The sequence below is a fragment of the Neodiprion lecontei genome, chromosome 1 (assembly GCF_021901455.1).
Source record: "Neodiprion lecontei isolate iyNeoLeco1 chromosome 1, iyNeoLeco1.1, whole genome shotgun sequence".
Classification (NCBI taxonomy): domain Eukaryota; kingdom Metazoa; phylum Arthropoda; class Insecta; order Hymenoptera; family Diprionidae; genus Neodiprion; species Neodiprion lecontei.
In genome coordinates, this window is record NC_060260.1 from 18732743 (window position 1) to 18749400 (window position 16658).

Genomic DNA, 16658 nt, shown 5'->3' on the forward strand with positions numbered 1-16658 from the left:
GCAAGGTAATTGGATAATTCTATAGTTTTGAGACCACTGTGGAGGTGTTTCGGAGCAAAGTGCCAAAGCAAGCCATTGTAACTCTCGTTGTTATTTTGAGTATTATTACTCTGGCATCTGCCGAGTAACTCACGCCGAGATAAGTCTTCGAATATTGGTTTCAGAGTTTTTCGAACCTTTTGATCAAGTGGAACGTAGTCGTGCTTGAACTTAGTTATGTCCAATCGTTTAGCTTCCGCGCAGCGATAAGCGCACCAGCTTTCTACGCGGACAGTATTCATGTTTAAGATTTTTATCGGTCGAACTCAAATGATAAAATGTAGCCCAGATCGCTTTATACATTTCGTCCACGTTATCTTGAGGTCTCATGATCGCTAAGCCGTAATATTAATAATAATAATAATGTTTATTTAATAGGCCGTGGGGCCAAGAGTCCTTGCGGCCGTCCAATAAGACAATACATAGAACAATGAAGTACAATATAAATATATAAAGAACAGACATAAGTCAAACTATAAACAGAGTTTATATATAGTGTAGTACACAATATAGCTCACATCATGCACACATGGCACATTACCAGCAATTATAACTCAGAAATAAAAAAAATAAAATTAAAAATAAAAATGATATGTAACAAGATACAATAAAATGATAGCATCGACAACAACATGTCAAGTGATCTAGCTCGATTCGATATTTAATAAATAATCATAACAGTTTCTACGAAACTCTTGGAACGATGGCTGAGTCGTACAGTAGACCGGCAGCAGGTTCCAAGACCTGGCAGCCGCGACCATGAACGATTTATCAAATTTAGCACCACGACAGCGCGGAAGCTCAAGGAAGTCTTGCCTGACATCCCCTCGGCGAAAGCGAGGTTCAAGAATACGCAAATTTCGTTTGATGAGTGGCTTTTGATTTAACACAAGAGCTTTGTATACTAAGCAGTCCAGGAAAAATTCTCGTCTAGACCGAAGTGTGAGTCAGCGGAGACTGGCAAAGAACGGAGTGACATGATCGTACTTGGATAGTTTGAAAATGTACCGGACGCAAGCATTTAGTTTTCTTTGGAGCTGTAGCTGCTGCTGGCTCGTTATGTCAGTGTACACTGCTGCACAATAATCAAAAATCAGAAAGATCAACGTAGTAACCAGTTTTTTTTCAGCGGTAAGCTGAACACGTCTCCGTTCATCTTCAACTGCGCAAGGGTCCTCGTGCTCCGCTTGCATATCTCTGCTACCTGCAGGGACCATGTTAGCGTGTTCTCGAGGGTAACTCCCAGATACTTGACAGATCTATAATAGTCAATAATTATGCCACCAACTACGATGGGAGGTGCAGATACGATATTGATCTCAGCTAATTTATGCGACGTGCCAAAGATTACCGCCTTGGTCTTGTTAGAGTTCAACTTTAGTCCGTTTTTATTGCACCATTGCGTTATCAAAGCAATTTCCCCATTTAAAACACTCATACAATTTTCAATCTCGCACGGCTTACACCTCCGGTAAATAGCTAAATCATCCGCATAAAACAAGTGCTTGCAGCGCTGAAGTAGATCGCCTTGATCAATTACATAAATTGAGTAAAGCAGCGGTCCCAAAACGCTACCCTGCGGCACTCCACTTAAAATATCCACCCATGCTGACAAACCTGTATTATCTATTCGTATCGCTTGCAATCGGCCTTTTAAGTAAGATTCTATCCACCCAACGGCCGCCTCATCGAAGCCCAGTGCTCTTAGCTTGTATAACAAGATATCATATACGACAGAGTCAAACGCCTTGCTAAAATCGAAAAAAACAGCAATCGTCAGCATAGACTCGTCCATTGCCTGCCGAATATCATCGCAAAGTCTTAAAAGCGCATCTTGAGTGTTAAGCCCCGCTCTAAAAGCCGTTTGATTTACGTCTATAGTACCATTTGCTAATATATAGTTAACAATTTGATCGTGAGCACACCTTTCAAGTGCTTTTGAGAATGTGCAGAGCAGGGAAATAGGCCGGTAATCAGAGTATGCGGCAGGAGCTCGAACCTTCGGCAATGGCAAGACGTAAGACCGTCTCCAGGTCGATGGAAAACAGCTGGTCATAAGAGAACAGTTGAATAGATCAGTGATAGATTGAATGAAATAAGGCAACAGAATTTTATATGCTTTTATGTCAAATTCATCTAGGCCCTTCGAGCCTGAAGTAATCCTCATAATTGCCTTTTTCACAACACCACAATCAAGCGCTCTAAACGAGAAAGTATTCTGACACTCCGCGACACATACGCCAAGAAACTCATAATCAACACTGACGGATGCCCCTCTTGCCGCATTTACAAAGTAGTTATTCAGATCATTTAGGTTAATATCGATATTTACATTTGAAGCAGTATTTTTAATTAGGCCTAGTCGACGAAAGTCATCCCAGAGTGATTTTGCGTTCTTGCACGAACAAAAACGTGATTCAAAGTATTTCTTCTTCGCCTCTGAAATTCTCTTTTTGATAACTTTACGCAGATTAACCTATTCCTCATACGCGAAACCCGATCTTTTAAAAATCCTGTAGAGCTTGGAACGTCAACGCTGAAGATCCTTTATGTCACGGTTCATCCAGGGCAAAGGATGGTCACGAACGCTCCTTTCCCTCAGTGGTGCGACAGCTTCAATGATGTTTCCCAGATGCTCATGTAAGCGGCTGTTAATAGCATTCACCAAGCCTGCATCAGCACTTCTTGATAAATCAAGACCCGAACAGGCTCCCTGAAGGTCAGCATCATCAAGTGAGCCCAATTTCTGCACCAGATCTTTTTCTGTGTAGGAGCAGGTACATGGTAGTCATATTGCACGAAAATTAGATCATGGTCGGCTAGGAAAGGCTCAGTAGACTGCCTCGTAGAAAGGACTGGGTTCAGCTCACTGACCAGGCAGTGGTCAATCCATGAGTGACTGTTAGCAGTATGATGAGTCGAGGTGTAAGGTACTACGTGAAGACCTAGGCAACAGCAAAACTCCAAGAGGGAGTCAGCCTTTGCATTAGTCACGCTTAAGTCGATGTTGAGATCCCCGAGCAATATGACATGTTTGCAGCGCGGCATGATGTGATCCAGGTCAGCCTCAAGTAGATTTAACGAACCCGATGGCGGCGGGTTGTACACTGCCCCCAGTAGAATTTTTTTCCTTGAAGAGCACCAGACTTCCAACAGCAGGTACTCTGGAAAACCCGGGATATAGACTGAGCTGAGGACAAGTCTCGATGACAGTATGTCCCTGATGTAAAAGGCCACACCACCTCTGGTCCTACCCACTCGATCGTTTCTGAACAGCGTAAAGGGGGGCAGCCTTAATTGCGCGTCCGACATGTTGTGATTCAGCCACGTTTCACTCACGGCGATGATATCGAAGTAGTGGGTTCTAAAAAATTTTTTAAACAAATTGAAATTACAATTCAGTGAACGTATGTTGATATGGCAGATGCTGAGAGGCTGGCTGCACGCAGAAGCAGAACTTGTAGACTGATTGATAGTAGACGATGGTGAGGTGGGAGCTAGCTATTGCATATGATTCTGCAGAATCTCTAATCCAGATGCCGACAGCAACCTTAGTGGCGGTTGTTCCGCGGAGAGTCGCACATTGACAGAGGACCCTGAAATCCAGACATATCTCGGGGAAAGTGTAGGAAAGGTTCTCATGATCTGCTGCCTGAATTTATACAATACCGACGGTTGCCGACGATGAAGCCTTACTGGTTCCGACGAGATATTTTGACCTACTATGAGCCTGTTACCAGGAATGACAGTATTTTTCGCTTTTGCAATGATCATGTCCACAGCCTCCTTGGAATCAAACTTTAAAAAAATATTCCGATGCCTTTGCTTTGCTCAACGCGTCCCTGGCTCTGCAGGCTTCCCAAGTCTTCTCAGAGAATTAATTTTCAACGCAGCTAACGGAGCGTCAAGTACCTCAATCAGATTGTTGATCACTCCACTCAGATTCTCACCAGCCTTTTCCTGCAAGCCAGAAATTGACAGTTCATCCATGAGAGCCTGCGACTCCATTTGCAGTGCTCTCTGCTCGAAGTTACAACTGATTGAAAGATCTGCTGCCTTGGAAATCTTGTCAGCGATGCCCGCCGAAGTCCCAGAAGCACCTGTACCCTCCAGAATGCCCACTCTTTGCTCTAGCGTGGCAACTTTCCCCGATAACTCGTCCTGTTTCTCTTTCATGGCATCAAACTTTTCATGAAGACTTCTCGTCGACTCGTGCAACTCAGTCAACTTGTCCAGCCGGTCCAGTTTGTCCAGCTTAGATAGCTGCTTTTCTAGATTCACCAGCATGGTGCGCATGTTTCCCTCAGAGCAAGCTGGACAGTTTTTCCTGATAGACTCTGCTGCCTCCGCTGCAGACTTGAAGTCATACTTTAGTTTTGCACAAGCAGGATGAAACTTGTGATGAGACAAGCAGCAGGCTTCGATGCAGTGAGCTGCGTCACTGATCTCCGAGAAACATAACAAGCATGACATTACCATAGAAGGTACGGGCGCGCCTGTAAAAGAGCGACCCGCCTTGCGCGCAGTGCGAGGGACGAGGGACCTGAGCGTGTGCCGCCGTTCCTACTCCTACTCTCCTACAAGTAAGCCCGACACAAATACACACGGTCACACGTAGTTAATGCGTAATCAGACGCTATTTATGATAGGCGAGAATACAAAGTCAAAGGCGAAAGCACAAAGGTACACACTGTAGTCTTGGAAACAGATATGATTGCGATACACCTTATGTCCATAACAATATCGCACACACGCGAGCTCAAACAGTTATGGTTATCAATGCGCAGCTGCACAGCACCTGATAGAGCAACTGTGAGCGAAGACGGGAGCGAGGCGAGCGAGATTTCACTCTGCAATTACTCTTATAGTTTTTATAATGTGAAAGTGCCGACGGTGTCACTCCGGCTGCAGATGCACACTTGGAATCCGCAACGAGGATGATACTCCGCAAATTTACCCTCGAGATAGTTCAGGAGATAGCACAAAGCAAACACAGAGCACAAATATAACCGTCGTTTTCGATTGAACTTTTAAAACTAGTACATTTGGAGTTTATTGATTAATTTGATAGTTAATTTCGACGTATTCTTGCTTTTTCCTCCTAAGGTTTTATCAGCATTCTTCAAACTATGGCATCGTGATCCCATTCTTTTTTTTACATGTAGATAGCACTCAAGGTTTTGTACTGGAACATCATATGGATTCAAATCCAACAATCCTTTGTAAGTGGCACTATTACCATCGCCAATGTACCGCGTATATTTCACCTTGTAATTATCAATTGCGCGACCAAACATCTTTTTTAAGATCAACAATAGAAACAATAATCCCTTTATAACGACTATCCTAGCTAACAAAGCCCGAACAATAACACAGGTGTACGATCCATAAGCTACGCAACTTTCGAACCGATGAGCAGCTACTCTGCAGATGGATGTAACTCAAGAACTATTTGAGATCTGCACTTGAACTTTTGATATGCTATTTTTAAAGGTATAGATTATCAAAATATCTACAAAAAATCGATTGTTTCAAAATTTCAACTAGTGTTGCCCCTTGAATTTCAAAATAGTGTTTTTGTCTAGAGACATGGGAAAGTATATATCATTATACCGTGTCACTGAACTCAAATGTAGGTAAGCGCTGGTAACATTGGTATTATTATTGTTAGCTGGGAGCAGAGCTGCGGTGACCGACCAAAAAAAGCGGCAGGAGTCGTTGTTTCGAATGTTCACCGCAGCCTGCCCATCTCTGACATGCTTTGGTAACAGGATGTAGGTATACAGACTGGAAATCTTCCACCTTTGTCAACAGACGATCCATCACATTTTCCACGAACGATTCGTTGATATTCGCTGACTTGAGGATGATTTAGTCTCTCGTATCAAAAAATTTGATCTCATCAACCATGTGACCATCTTTTCTTACTTCCAATATACAAGCTAGAATAACGTTTACTTTAAAGCTCCTCGCTTTTGGTAAAGTGTTTTTCAATCTTGTCACTCCATGTTCTTTCGCCTCTGGTAGAGAACTCTCTACGTCTTTATGTTTCAAATTGACGATCGATCTAGTTCGAGTTCTCCTCTCAAAAGCAGACTCAAATTCTCACCAGTGTACTTGATCGAGTGTTCTTTGTTTGCGCGTACCTTCACCCGTTTGCTGAAGCCTTGAGAATTTTTTTGCAAGCAATTTCAGAAGTACAATTGGTTTGATAATTCTCGTTTTCTTCCCGATCGTTGATACCTCTTGTAAAACTTTGTTAAGAAGCCAGATATTTTAAGATTCAAATTTGATCCATTTTTGAATTTCTGCTGTTGACGTTAAATAATCCAAGATTTCGTATGCATATTCAATTACATTTATCAATTTCAATTATTTCGCAGATACCACGTTCAGATTCCTTACTTCTAACGTGCAAATGAGAAGTTGAAACTTGAATTTTCGTTCGCCGTGACAAGAACCCCTTTCTCAGGTTGGGCTGTACGTATGTGGGTCTTGAACTAGCTTATCATGTTTCATTTTATTTATATTTTTTTTTTTGGCGTTTACTCCTTGACCCTTCCGGCCCGAGCGGTGACTATAGTCACCCGACGTCTGACGCTCGCTCTGTACGAGCGGTGACCATGGTACGGACGCTTGCTGCGACTGCTCGGTCAGCGGGGACGGCACGACGTATAATGCGTCCGTACCAAAAGGGTTAAGAAACGATTTGAATTATAAGGGTCGGTACGAAAATTTTATGAGGAGTAAAATCAAGGGTAATATGAGAACTTGAGGCGTTATAGAAAGAGACAAACATATATATCTGTAGGATTGAACGTGCAAAAGAATGAGATCAAATACATTACACAGCGTATCCTATACTCTGGGTCTCCTCTTTGTGCGATGCTTCGTAGTCTCACTGTATAGCTCACTATCTCTGATCTGAGCGTTGAATGTGTGCGTATGTTTGTACGTGTGTGTTGTGTGCCTGCGTTTACGAAGTTCTGCCGCAACTTGTATACTGCAGCCGAGTACAGGGTATGCATGCTGTATAATAAATACATATAGTAGCGTTTATTGTATCCATACAACGAACACAAGGAGCAACCTCACCATCAACTTTTAATGTTTCGATTTTAAAGTTTTCTTGTGCTTCTATGCATTGATACGTGTATTTTTATGTACCATTGAACAAATCATCAAGTGATTAAAGTTAAAATAATCCGAATAACTATAGATATATGTTTGTTTCTCTTATCATTTTGGAAGATGCGTTCATTTACCCTCTTCTCCCATTCGATACATATCATAATGATCGTTCGTAAGGAGTAAACTCCAGTCGTGCGTCGGAGCTGACACACACACTTTTTTTTTATTATTTCTTTGATTTATTATATCGTTTTTTTTGTTTTCATGTTTGCAAAAAAAGCCATTGTATTATAAACCGCATCTCCAATTGATTAATTGATTTCTTGAATCATTTTTCCAATTCTAAAGTACAATTACAATAGTAAGATGTATATAGCAGCTTTGGATCAGAAGAACGGCGGACCGCCAGGGTCGCTCTCGTTTCCTACTTCACCGCCAGTCGGTCAAGTTCCCTGCGCAGGGTAAGCCTTACCGACGGAAGTGTTATCAACAAAAGTGTGACCATGCATGGCGCCTCCTGTATTTCCGCTCCATTCTACCGACGGGGAGTCTGCCTTACCGGTGCAGATGTAACTGATAAGAGTGTGATCATAGACAGCGCCACTCAGAACATAGGCTGATCTTACATATGAAGAGTTTGACCATGAGATTATTTGATATCGGATGAGCTGACATTCTAAATTTTTCCAAGATGAGCAGGCATTTTGAATTTTCGTGGATATATGGGCAGTCATTTTGAATTTTGATGTTAGATAGTTGACATTTTCTCACCCACAGAAGTGTTTACCACAGATAGCACCACCTTCATCAATCACTGCCTTACCGGTAGCAGTAATATCGATAGGAGCACTACCATAAACGGCTCCATCGTCGCTGTTTTACCAGCAAGGTCAGTTTAGTTTCCAATGACCGCTGCCAGCTAGCGTTACCCCTGCCTCAATGACAGTTGGTGCTACCGACGGGGTCCCCTTTATCGATCAGTCGTTGTTTTATCATTCGGATCTGTTTTACTGCCAACGCTCGCAATAAGCTGGAATTACCTCTACCCTTACCGACAGTTTTCGATACCCGTGAAAGCGTTACCATCGGCTTGTCGTTGATGGCGCCTTTTTCATCGATCAATCGTTGTTTCATGAATCGAATCTGCTTTCTTCTCAAGCCACAAGACGGCTGCCTCTATGGGGTGATGGCGGTAGAGAGCAATATGAAGTTTGAAAATAACGGTCAAATACTTTGAATATATGTTTTGACTCATCATAGTATCAATCATTTATTCATTTCTCATTATTCATGTATTGATTTATCACTTCTCCAAACTTTACATGGAATTCACGGCGAGTCGTGTTCGATAGACATCATGTTGGGGTAAGTGCCACCTAATTCTAAGATTGATTTATACCAATTTCTTCACCATACCGTTGATTGGACTGTACTCGACGATGCGATCACTTATAATCACGACCCTATGTGATCACTCATGATCAATACCCTGATTATAGCAGATCACTCTTCATGAAACGCCGCGACAAAACGTAAAATTTCCTCTTCGATGGCAGATTCGTGTAAATCAATGTTAGCGAGAGACTGATGTGGCAGCTTTGTTAGTTTTTGCCGATCGTAAACATAGGCCCGCTGCGGTAGGATCTCAGGTACAATCCCTTGCCTTACGCAGTCACCCTCATTGCTGTGTTATGTTGCTTTACATCCGTCGAGCTGGTACCTACGCTTTAGCTATAGCTAAAGTACCACCTTGTTAAAGCCACCTAGAACAGCCAGAATTGGAACGTGATATAACGCAAGGCGCACGCGGTTTCTCTAGTATCCAACGCACAGCATCTTTGGCACTCTGGATCAGCCGCAAAAGCTCCTAAAACTACTTCTTCGTTAATACCCCGTCTCACAGGGCATTGCCTATGCTTCGTGCCTCTCTTTACAGAGCCCGTGACCCGAAGACGTTGCTCGCATTGTATGAATGCCTTCGCAGATGAAGTGATTCTGTCTGGGAATCTAAGCGCATAGTGCCTCACGGCCGCTCTTCCACTCGAACGGCATTCACCATAAATGAAAGAAGGTCAACGTACTCGTCGACGAAATAACTTGCAATATTTTGGTGTGAAATATCACTGAGATCGTGCTTGAAAAGACTGTGAAGGACTGGTAAATGTCAAGGTGTTTGTGTCAATGCTTATATCCCGTTATCAAAACAATCCCTCGTGCGAGTGAACCTTATCTTGGATGTGTGCTACACGTGTGGGCTTGAACAGATTTAAAGATCAAGATATTTCTACAATCACACCCTATTATTCTGAAGCAGACCATTATGAATAGAAGAAAGCAGAATCTCAGCACATCCAAGTTCCTCCCAGATCAGATTCCGGAGAAAACTCACCCTGTATATATGTATAAGAGTGTTTTGAAAAAAAAAATTTTGGATTTTTCTTAACGCTACCCGATAAAATGCCTGTGTGGGACCTAAAAAATAACCTCTCAAAATTTGAGCCATCTAGCTTATGCGTAAGAACTGGTGCTATCGATTTTTCGTTTTTTTTCCACCCTTTCCTGAAAATCTCCCAAAATATTGCAAATTATTTCGTCGACGAGTACGTTGACCTTCTTTCATTTATGGTGAATGCCGTTCGAGTGGAAGAGCGGCCGTGAGGCACTATGCGCTTAGATTCCCAGACAGAATCACTTCATCTGCGAAGGCATTCATACAATGCGAGCAACGTCTTCGGGTCACGGGCTCTGTAAAGAGAGGCACGAAGCATAGGCAATGCCCTGTGAGACGGGGTATTAACGAAGAAGTAGTTTTAGGAGCTTTTGCGGCTGATCCAGAGTGCCAAAGATGCTGTGCGTTGGATACTAGAGAAACCGCGTGCGCCTTGCGTTATATCACGTTCCAATTCTGGCTGTTCTAGGTGGCTTTAACAAGGTGGTACTTTAGCTATAGCTAAAGCGTAGGTACCAGCTCGACGGATGTAAAGCAACATAACACAGCAATGAGGGTGACTGCGTAAGGCAAGGGATTGTACCTGAGATCCTACCGCAGCGGGCCTATGTTTACGATCGGCAAAAACTAACAAAGCTGCCACATCAGTCTCTCGCTAACATTGATTTACACGAATCTGCCATCGAAGAGGAAATTTTACGTTTTGTCGCGGCGTTTCATGAAGAGTGATCTGCTATAATCAGGGTATTGATCATGAGTGATCACATAGGGTCGTGATTATAAGTGATCGCATCGTCGAGTACAGTCCAATCAACGGTATGGTGAAGAAATTGGTATAAATCAATCTTAGAATTAGGTGGCACTTACCCCAACATGATGTCTATCGAACACGACTCGCCGTGAATTCCATGTAAAGTTTGGAGAAGTGATAAATCAATACATGAATAATGAGAAATGAATAAATGATTGATACTATGATGAGTCAAAACATATATTCAAAGTATTTGACCGTTATTTTCAAACTTCATATTGCTCTCTACCGCCATCACCCCATAGAGGCAGCCGTCTTGTGGCTTGAGAAGAAAGCAGATTCGATTCATGAAACAACGATTGATCGATGAAAAAGGCGCCATCAACGACAAGCCGATGGTAACGCTTTCACGGGTATCGAAAACTGTCGGTAAGGGTAGAGGTAATTCCAGCTTATTGCGAGCGTTGGCAGTAAAACAGATCCGAATGATAAAACAACGACTGATCGATAAAGGGGACCCCGTCGGTAGCACCAACTGTCATTGAGGCAGGGGTAACGCTAGCTGGCAGCGGTCATTGGAAACTAAACTGACCTTGCTGGTAAAACAGCGACGATGGAGCCGTTTATGGTAGTGCTCCTATCGATATTACTGCTACCGGTAAGGCAGTGATTGATGAAGGTGGTGCTATCTGTGGTAAACACTTCTGTCGGTGAGAAAATGTCAACTATCTAACATCAAAATTCAAAATGACTGCCCATATATCCACGAAAATTCAAAATGCCTGCTCATCTTGGAAAAATTTAGAATGTCAGCTCATCCGATATCAAATAATCTCATGGTCAAACTCTTCATATGTAAGATCAGCCTATGTTCTGAGTGGCGCTGTCTATGATCACACTCTTATCAGTTACATCTGCACCGGTAAGGCAGACTCCCCGTCGGTAGAATGCAGCGGAAATACAGGAGGCGCCATGCATGGTCACACTTTTGTTGATAACACTTCCGTCGGTAAGGCTTACCCTGCGCAGGGAACTTCACTGACTGGCGGTGAAGTAGGAAACGAGAGTGACCCTGTCGGTCCGCCGTTCTTCTGATCCAGAGCTGTTTTATATACCATACTTATGAAATTTTTCCTCTGAATTTTTGTTCACACTTTTCAATTCATCATTTTTCACAATCAATTATCTAAATAACATTTTAAATATGCTATAACTATTTGCAAAATACGCGGAAATGATTTTTATTTTCTCGGACAGAAGCAAAAGAAGAATCTCAGTATGAATCCATAAATTTGACTCGAAAAAAGGAATATGTATAACAAAACACAGTTTTTCTAAATCAAAGAACCACGCTGTCACGAACATGCGATATTACTAGAATATATAATTTAGGGCTTCCAGACAAAGCAGTGATGAGGGAATGACTTTTGGGCTACTTGGCTGGTAGTTTCATTCCATTGCTCAACAAGAAGCTTGAAATAATGTGTAGAATAACTATATATAATCCTACAGTAACTGCAAAAAAATACAAGATTCACAGTACATGGTTAATTAGTATGAAAATGAGCGAGGACACGATTTTCGCAAGATTGTTAGAACTAGTCAAATATAGGTGTCCTCTCTCCGTCGTTTTCCGACTAAACCTCGAAGCATCAAACCTCAAAAGCCGCGAATTTCATGCAGATCCCACCACAGCCAAGTCCGCGGAACACGCAATGGTTCACGTTTTCGATTGCCAAATCCGTAATTTTCGCACAAACACGCACGCGCGCGCGCGAGCTTGCATCTAGGTTTCTTTAATTTCCTTATCCTATTTTTTCTCTTGTCCTGTAAATCGAGATATGAAAAGAAATTCATTCGAAGAATTACCGCGATTTTATGGAAAATAAGTCGCATGAAAGCTGCTCCGCAAATATTTCACAAAATTCTCTAGTATCGGATATGAAATCGCAGAAAAAAATTTTGTTCCCCGAAGAATATCGGACAGCGAATTCCAAGAAATATTTGCTACCCAACTTATTCTTCTATCACGTTAAGCCTCCCGATTTCGTTTTTATGGATCAAGTTTATCACACATGTGAATAAATTTTTCAATGAAAAATTACAGAGTGCAACAGGTGGGCTTAAACGTATGTGGATTGGGAAAAAATACTGCTTAGGAGCGTTGACTGAACGTTCGTGTAGTAGAATTTGATCAAATTCAAACCCATCAATCAATGAAAGGGTATTTGGTACAGAAATAATTAGGTATAAGTTGAAAAATATCTGAATACTTATTCGAACCGACAACATTTTTTATTTTCATTACGCAAACTGCGACAACGATCAAGTAGCATGAGTTTACGTGCGAAATTGTTGTTCAGTCATGATAATCAAAACTGTGTTACCATGAGTAATTTTCAGAATTGATATATAAGTACCCAAAACATGTACTCAAACTATTTTGTTCATATAGCAAAAATTTCTCAACTCAGAAGTGCAAATGAGATATCTTTTAGTTGTTTTCCCCGACGTTAAGATGTTCTGAATATTTTCCGTCCAACTAATTTGTGTCCAGTTGTCATTCATTGCATACATCGGCCGAAGAGTGATGGGTAAACCTAAATAAATGTCCTAAGTAAGTAAGAAAAAAGTTTATTCAGCAAATTTTGGACAAGGGGCCTTCATTGATTATTATATAGAATATTTCGTAACGAGTGTGTTAAATATTTGAGTAAGCTCTTAAATATTACGTAACATTATTTGGGAGAGGGCAGAAAACACCGAGAAAAATGTTACGCAATATTTGAACACTGCCTGAAGGACATTTTTCTGAGTTTATTGATTCTATGTTCAGTCTGAGGTTTTCTTTACGTTTTGTGTAGTATACGTTTCTTTCCTTTGCCCCCTTACTCCTCCGCTAATCACTTGATTTTGATATTATAAAACTGAAACCATACCGTAATTTGACAGAAATCTGTGCATGTAATGTCTTCTGCATGACCATAGATTGCTACATTAGTCAGACAAAGAGCCTTTCTTACATCTTCAAGGTTGGAATATTTTTGATTATTTGTGATCTTACTTATTTCTTGGTTTCTACTTATTATTTTTTCGATAATTTTCAGGCCGTTACACAACTGAATTTCCTTTGATTTTACCAATTTAAATGGAACTTGAGAAATAAGTCTTACTTACCCTCAAATAGGACCACCCAAAACCGTTCTGCAAAAAGAAAAATATTTTCTGAGTTAGGAATTTGTTGGTATTGAAATAATAGTCTAGCGTTTTGCTATAATTGTTTTTGGTACAGGGTGGTGAGGGATAGTAACCGCAATAGTACACTTGATTTAATTTACTGAACGATTTATCAAGTATAGCAAAACAAGGCAAGAGCACTAGTTGGGTCATGCCGATATTCATCAGCAACGCATGCACGCTGGTAGAAACTCACCACAGTCACGAGTACACGTAAGCAAATCACCTTCAGTACCAACAAAGCGTTTGCAGGTTCCGCAACGGGAGGATATAATGAGAGACTGTATATCTTGAATGACCGGGTGCTTGGAAATCGAGGTTAATGAGTCGAACTGAACACAGTTGTGGATACCAGCCTTCTACCGTATCTCTTGCCCAGCATACTTGCTGGGAGCACAAACCAGAGATGAGTAGGGAGATCTCCAACGCTCGGCTTTTCGTGATACCAGCTAAGTTGGAGCGTCGACGTGACACCTAGGCGGCCACGCACCGAAGGTGGCCCATTTCCGACCTGACACCAGGCGGCCATGCACCGAAGGTGGCTCACAATCGTGTATATATAGATAGACTCGGCTGCTCGAGCAAGTGGTTGCCAATCGCATCCTTGTCCCCGCTCGCACAGATGTTTCCAGGAATGCAAGAATTGGGATTTTTTTTGTTTCAGTTATCAATGTCAGCGAATAAAAGTATCTCCAGATTTGATAAATCTTGGATTCAATTAGCGGACGCTGAACCAAATTAATTAACTATTCTCAGTCCGAATACTTTTTTTTTTATAATATACATTATTTTTTTATTGATACGAAAATATGTGACGCCTGGTGTTCTCGAATATTTGTACACGCCGTCTATGGAAAAATATACGAAGTCAGCTCGATAACATTTATGCAAAATGTGCAATGGGCAAGTGGTTGGGGGAATTTTTTTTTTCTCGAACTGATCTTCCAGAGAAGCATTAGCGAATTCCAAGCGAGCTCCATAAACATATCGAGCAAACGCGCACTCACGGACGTAGCTGTGGTGTGGCTAAGTGGATACCACATGAGGATGAATTATCAATCACAGGTTTTTGCGCGAAGTTTTCCTGTGTTTAAGTTAATTACTGCTGCCTTTGCTATAATACTGCATTCGAGTCTTAAACAAAACACTAAAAAATAAGTTAACCACTTAATGTAAAACAAAATGTTAGATTGAGCTTAAAATTTAAGCCGGAGTTACATAAACTAAGATAATTACAAGTGCAACATTGTAAATATTGTACATTTATTGTTGATCCAAATAAATATGGTTTCCACCTCAAAGAAAAAAAAACATGAGGATGGAGTGATGCGGGACACGGGTTCGATCGCAGTTCACTCTTTTTATTTTTTTTTTTTTTTTAAATTCGATCCCGGCTTTTGTTTTTGTATTTTCGGAGAGGAAAAACAAATGAAAGAAAGAAAATTTCCAGAGCCGGTCGATTTTTTCCTTCTTTCCTTTTGCTTTTTTTTTACTGAACCCACCCTTTTTGTAGTGGGGGTAACCCAGAAGAGAACAAATAATTGAAACAAATAAAATTCCGAGAGTGAATCGATTTGTTCCCCGTTTTTGGCGCCTCGTTTTTAATAAGGAAAAGTTTTGACAGTAATGAAAAATAGAGATTACTAAACACAAACGTATTGTTTTTTAATAACACCGGCCCACAAAAAAAAAAAAAAAGCGGTCTGTACTTTTGACCGGACCTACCTATCTTTATGTATTTTGACGCTCTGAATCCGAATCTGAAGTCAGTTTTGCCCGTACACCCTCAAAATTTTGAGTAAATTGCAAAAAACCATAAAAATCGCCAAAAATTAGCAGTTTCGGTAAGAAAAAAATTTGTGGAACTATAGAACAAGTATGATTTTTATGCATATTGGTCCGCTAAACCCAAATCTGAAGTTTATTCAACCAGAAGCCTTTTAAAATTTAATTGGGCCGGTGGTATTAAAAAACAATACATTTGTTTTTGGTAATCTCTATTTTCCATTACTGTCAAAACTTTTCCTTATTAAAAAAAAAAACGGCCATTTTATATCAGTCTTGACGAGCATTTCTTAAGAATTTTGAGAGATGCGAGATCGGAACGACAAAATTATTTCAGTAGCAACAATGTATGGACCCCTCTCCTTTTCTGATATTGGCAGCCAGTTAGGAGGCTTCACAGTGTTCAGTTTAGTGCCAGCAGCTCTCGAGGTATCAAGATGGTAAGTGAATTACATAATTATTTTACATGTATGGAAAAACCGGCAGGTTTGACACTCGTCTGTTTACTTTATAGATTGAGAAGAGAAAAAAAGGGAAGGACCTGTAGTCGTATTTTATACTTTATTTAATTTTCCTTGAATTGTCAAACGTTTTTATTTTTGATTGTATAAGAAGAAGATGTGTGGGGAATTCCATTCTAGTGCCCAAGAATATAGTACACATTTTCGATCATTTTAACTTTTTTTTTTTTTGGGAAAACATTTTCCTCAATTTCCAAATTTCCTCAATTTTTTGGTATTCAAACCGATTCTTAACTATTTTGCGCACAGGTGGGATTTCTTTAATTATTTTTTCCCCAATCCTGAGGATATTTCCTATCTGAGATCACTGTCAATAGGCGAGATTCCGGATATCATAAAATTACCTTTTTTTCTAATTAAGAAAAAAATCACATAAGGCCTCTAAGAGCTCGAAATGAAAATCTGAAAAAATTAGAGATGGTTTTTTATATTCGAAACCATTAACGTAAAAAATCCGTTTAACGACCATCCTAATAGATATACATTGGAAATTGGGCATTCCGCGTCAAATTTGCAACCCATGTACCTCACCCTCTTCGCTTTTGATAATTGTTTGGTATGATGTTGCAGCCACGGTTTCAATCGACTTAAAACAGTGTCGGAATTTTTTCCAGATTTCTTTAGCCACCAGTGAAATTTTTTTTTTTTTGTGGGCCGGTGTTATTAAAAAACAATACATTTGTTTTTAGTAATCTCTATTTTTCATTACTTTCAAAACTTTTCCGTATTAAAAACGAGGCGCCAA

The 16658-nt window shown here is 40.7% G+C and overlaps 1 protein-coding gene across 4 annotated transcripts in view; it reads right to left on the minus strand.

Moving 5' to 3' along the window:
- LOC124292641 (two pore potassium channel protein sup-9-like) overlaps positions 1-16658 on the minus strand; it is a 1036556-nt gene that overhangs the window by 526694 nt on the left and 493204 nt on the right. For all 4 annotated transcript variants that reach the window (XM_046729986.1, XM_046729984.1, XM_046729983.1 and 1 more), the window contains one exon: positions 13548-13574. The gene's annotated coding sequence lies outside the window, so the exon portion shown is untranslated. The remainder of the gene's footprint in view (positions 1-13547; positions 13575-16658) is intronic.